Consider the following 5,565-nt stretch of genomic DNA (forward strand, 5'->3'; position numbering starts at 1 on the left):
GTGACGCTCAAAAAGCCGGCCACGTCTACAAGGAGAGTTCGGGGATACTCGATAGTTCGTGAAGAGGATTCTCCCACTACTGTCGCAGATCTCGAGACCCAAGCTAGTGTGGTTACTAGAGAATAGTATGAGAGCTGAGGTGCAAGTATGATCTTCTATTGGCTACCAATACGCGACATGTGAGTTTCTCAAGGAGCTTTATGGTGATGGTGCACCTTCTCTTCCCGATGAGCTCACAGCCGACTTGCCTTCTTTTTCACAACCCACCACCACTCCTACCGTCGCTGATTCTTTAGATGATAATGATTAGGGGAGTATCTCTCTCTTTGCTTCGATACTTGATATTGTTAGATCTTGACCTTGTGTGTTTATGTGCTTCTAGTTTGCTTGTTAGTTTGTTTAGGCTAGTTTTAGTCTTAGATAATTTTTGTGGGATGCTATGCTATTAGTGATGAAATGCTTATTAGTTTTGTTTCTACAATATGCTTTAAGTTCAAATTTTGCATGTTCCCTTGTTCTAGCTATAAGTTTGTCCTTAGCTTATTCGATAACATATTTTCAAAACTCTCAGCATGCTCATCTTGTCAATGAAAAGCTTTTTTTTGTTCTTTGTTTTTGTATCATGTCAATGAGGATACTTAAGGGCATGAATAGGTTAGATTTTTTAGGTTTATGATCAAGCTATAAGTCATTCTCCACTTTTTGTTTTGTTACTAAAGACGTGTTCTGCTTCTTTTTATTTTAAAACTTAAACTTTTTCATTACTAAAGATGAGTGGTTGTGGTTGGAAACTGATGTTAGTGAGTAAAAAACCACAGGGGCTAGTAGCCGGTCCACGTGTCTTCTTGATATAAACTTCTGAATCAAAACGGAAGTGTGCGAATTCCTTGGTTTTTGTAAAAAGGTTTTCTGTTTTAGAAAAGAAGGAGATTACAATAATTTTTATTTTTAACATAAGAATGGTTTATGGAATCTTTGGATTGTTGATCATTCATCTTTCTAGCATGTTGATTGTTTTGGATTTGTGTTATTGTTTTTGCTTGAGGACAAGGAAATGGCTAAGTTTGACGGTGTGTTAGGATTGACTTTTTTCTGCAGAGATGTGATTCGGTAGGCCTGTTTGACGATAAAAACGAACTCTTTCCCGTCATTTTTAAGTAAAAATGTTTACATATTCTTAAAGTAGAACATGCATAGAACATTTCTGGATAATTTGCAATATGTGTTATTTTGAGAAAAATGTAAGAAAAACGTGTTCGAAGATGGAAGAAAATCACAGTTTTCCTTTGTGCAAGAATTGTGCCTGGCACAATTTGGGTGGTCAACTCCTTCAAACATGTGTTTCACTTAATGAAGGATCAAAATCCGGTAGCCCAAGTCAAGATGAGTTTGTTTGAAGGATCTCAACTCATTCCCTCCTATTTTGGTGGGATGTTCAACCACTTTGAAGGCTTATATAAGGGAGTCTCTTTCCCATCAGTTTATCATCCCATTTCAATCCTTTTCCATCTCAAATTCAGTCACTCTTAGCTTTAGTTTACGATTTTTAGCTTTAGAGTTCGTTGGAGTTACTTTTATAGTTCTTATTTCCTTGTAATTTCAAACTTCTACTTGTTTTACTTTTAATTCAAAGTTCTTCATTTATTATGCTATTTTAAAGTTCTTAAGCGAGTTTTCACTCCCTTCAAGCTCGAAAGAGAGAAGGTTAAGCTAGAACACCTTGTACACCATTATTATTCATTGTAATTCAATGAAAATTGCTTCTCTTATGTTTTCGTTCATTTTTCTTTCCTTTAATTATGCACTAATTTATTTGTCAACCTCTCTGTGAAATGTCTTAGTCAAAATGATTTGATTTTGTCATGCTCGGGAATTTTGTTACTTTTTTTATGTTGGATTTGTTTCTAAAATTTTCTCTTTACGTTTTTTTCCCATTTGGCCACTGGGAAACTGATTTATGCACCAAAGTCCAACTCTGAGAAGATTAGGTTAAGTAAAATAATAGGAAACCAATATGAGATGTGACTTAGACGTAACCGCATAAACCACGATCCTAAACATAGGCCCTCTAACCCATAAATGCAAATGAGTTGATAAATACACTCTTGGATTATAATCACACATAGAAATATGATTCTAGGTTACCCTAGGTTCTGTAGCAACCAAAAGCAGTTCGTGAATTAGAACTAATATTCCGAAGTATAGCCAGAGCCAGATTGTGGTGGGTGCATTTTCCCCAAAATGTGTATCTTCCATATTTTCCATCAAAACTAAGGTAGGAGGTAGAGAGGTTGTGTTTTATAAAATTGCTTCATATTTGAAACCCCAAACAAGAACATTTGTCACCATTTTCTTCATAAACAATAATTGTATTTTAACCATTTCACTTTGTAAAATTCATTTTTTGAAAGCAAAGTCCCTGAGGATTCGACCTTGGAATTACTCCCAACTATTACTTGTGACTGCGTACGCTTGCACATGTCTCTTATCTTTTAAGGTTGAGAAAGTCCCAACACGCATGCATACATTGCCCGGCATGGCGGTCTGTCCGTCTCATGGCCTCCCGCATAGCCGATACCCACTGGGTTGTGTTGCACTACATGGGTCATATACAATTTCTCTTCATTCTATGACTGATGCGATCCTACCAACGCTAATGCACTAGATCCCATAAGAACTCCGGAGTTAATTATGCTTGGGCGAAAGCAATACTAAGTTGGGTGATCACTTGGGAAGTCCTCGTGTTGCACCCCTTTTTATTTTTATTTTCGTCTCTTTCTCTCCCCATTCTTTGAGACTAAGTTTGATTTCCCTTTTTCTCCCGATATGTTTTCCTTCTTCTTTTCTAATTTTAATTTCAATTTTCTCCCGATTTCATGCCTACGTTGCCCAGCGTGGCGGTCGGTCGGTTTCGAGGTCTCCTGCAGAGCCGGCACCAACTGGGTTTTGCCGCCTTGCTTGGGTCATATACAATTTCTCTCCATTCCATATTTGGTGCGATTATACTAGCACTAATGTACCAGATCCCATCTAAACTTTATAGTTAAACGTGCTTGGACTATAGTAGTACTAGGTTGGGTGACCACTTGGGAAGTCCTTGTGTTGCACCTCCTTTTATTTTTATTTTCGTCTCTTTCCCTCTCGATCCCCATTCTTTTAGACTTAGCCTGATTTGTTTTTTCTCCGATGCGTTTTCTTTCTTCTTTTCTAATTTTAATTTTATTTTTCTCCCTATCGCATGCCTACGTTGCCTGGAGTGGCGGTTGGCCCGTCTCGGGGCCTTCTGCACAACCGGTACCCACTGGTTTGTGCCACCTCGCATTGGTCACATACAATTTCTCTGCATTCCATGTCGGGTGTGGTCATACCAAAACTAATGCACCGAATCCCATAAGAACTCCGCAGCTAAGCGTGCTTGCGCGAGAGTATTACTAAGTTGGGTAACCACTTGGGAAGTCCTCGTGTGACGCCCATTTTTATTTTTATTTTCATCTGTTTCCCAACCGATCCCCATTCTTTTAGACTTACCTTGATTTCATTTTTTCTGCCGATGCGTTTTCTTTATTATTTTCTAATTTTAATTTCAATTTTCTCCTGATTGCATGCCTACGTTGCCCAGCGTAGCGGTTGGCCAGTCTCGGGGTCTCCCGTATAGCCGGTACCCACTGGGTTGTACCGCCTCGCTTGGGTCATATACAATTTCTCTACATTCTATGTCAGGTTCGATCATAATAGCACTAATGAATCGGGTCCCATCAAAACTCCACAGTTAAGCGTTCTTGGGCGAGAGTAGTACTAAGTTGGTTGACCACTTGGGATGTCCTCATGTTGCACCCCTTTTTATTTTCATCTCTTTCCCTCTCGATCCCCATTCTTTTAGACTTACATCCATTTCCTTTTTTCTCCCCATGTGTTTTCTTTCTTCTTTTCTAAGTTTAATTTCAATTTTCTCCTTATCACATGCCTATGTTGCCCGGAGTGGCAGTCAGCCTGTCTCAGAGCCTCTCGCAGAGCTGGTACCCACTAGGTTTTACCGTCTTGCATGGGTCATATACAATTTCTTTGCATTCCATGTTGGGTGCGATCATACTAGCACTAATACATCAGATCATATAAGAACTTTGCAGCTAAGCATGCTTCGACGAGAGTAGTACTAAGTTTGCTGACCACCTGGGAAGTCCTCGTGATGTTTCCCTTTTTTATTTTTATTTTCATCTCTTTCCCTCCCGATGCCCATTCTTCTAAATTTAGCTTCATTTCCTTTTTTCTCGCTATGTTTTTTTTTTCTTCTTTTCTAATTTTAATTTCAATTTTATCCCGGTCGCATGTCTATGTTGCCAGGCGTGGCGGTCAGCTCGTCTCGGGGCCTCCCGCACAGTAGGTACCCACTAGGTTGTGATGCTCCACATGGGTCATATACAATTTCTCTGCATTCCATGTCGGGTCTGATCATACCAAAACTAATACACCGAATCCCATTAGAACTCCGCAGCTAAGCGTGCTTGGGCGAGAGTATTACTGAGTTGGGTGACCACTTGGGAAGTCCTCGTGTGACACCCCTTTTTATTTTTATTTTCATGTCTTTCCCTCCGGATCCCCATTCTTTAAGACTTAACTTGATTTTAATTTTCTCCCGATGCAGTTTCTTTCTTCTTTTCTAATTTTAATTTCAATTTTCTCCCGATCGCATGCCTATATTGCCCGGCATGGCGGTCGGCCTGTCTCGGGGATTCCCGCATAGCCGGTACCCACTAGGTTGTGCTGCCCCGTTTGGGTCATATACAATTTCTCTGCATTCCATGTCCGGTGTGATCATAACAACACTAATTCACCAGATCCCATAAGAAGTAGTAGTACTAAGTTGGGTGACTACTTGGGAAGTCCTCAACCCGTCTTATTTTTATTTTCATCTATTTCCCTCCTGATCCCCATTATTTTAGACTCTTTTTTATGGACTCAACAGACTGTCTTTCCTTTATGGCTCATTAATCTTTTTGAGGGTGGATCCATTTCAAATGTAGCCCACATGCCATCAAGTTGATTAATTTTGTTTTTAGAATAAAAAGCGACTTCTATTAAGAAGAAATAAAGTCGTAATTCGCCACAAGGGCCAGCCAATCAGGGATACAAGTAATCCAACATACACTTTCCTCTAATCTGAAAGCCCTGTGAGCAAGATAGTGGGCACTAAAATTACCATCCATATCTACTTTATTAAAAGAGATGACGCCACAAGCATCTTGAAGATGTAAAATTTCTTTAACTATCCACGTTATTTCAATAACATCATTGTCTTCCCTTCGCAGCAAATTAGCCACCTATATCGAGTCCATCTGCACCTGAATAGGATAAGAAACCATAAACTGCAAGTTCCACATCCCTTCCATAATAGTCATAGCTTCCAACATCTTCACACTCCTACAATTATTGACGAAATGGTTGCCTGCAAGAATGATGACACCTTCCCAATTACGAAAGACCCACCTAAGTCCCCTTGCCTGCTGAGTCTCCGACGAAGTGATAACTCTCCAAAAGAGAGTTATTTTAGTAAATATTTGGGTGTTT

The 5,565-nt window shown here is 39.5% G+C and overlaps 2 pseudogenes; both read left to right on the forward strand.

The window, feature by feature from the left end:
- Window positions 1-2,992: 2,992 nt before the first annotated feature.
- LOC148210068 (5S ribosomal RNA) lies at window positions 2,993-3,111 on the forward strand (annotated as a pseudogene).
- Window positions 3,112-4,441: 1,330 nt separating this feature from the next.
- Window positions 4,442-4,560, forward strand: LOC148210069 (5S ribosomal RNA; annotated as a pseudogene).
- The last annotated feature ends 1,005 nt before the right edge of the window (window positions 4,561-5,565 follow it).

The sequence above is a fragment of the Momordica charantia genome (genome assembly GCF_013281855.1).
Source record: "Momordica charantia cultivar OHB3-1 chromosome 7 unlocalized genomic scaffold, Mcharantia_2.0 BLBB01000007.1, whole genome shotgun sequence".
In the NCBI taxonomy this organism is placed as follows: domain Eukaryota; kingdom Viridiplantae; phylum Streptophyta; class Magnoliopsida; order Cucurbitales; family Cucurbitaceae; genus Momordica; species Momordica charantia.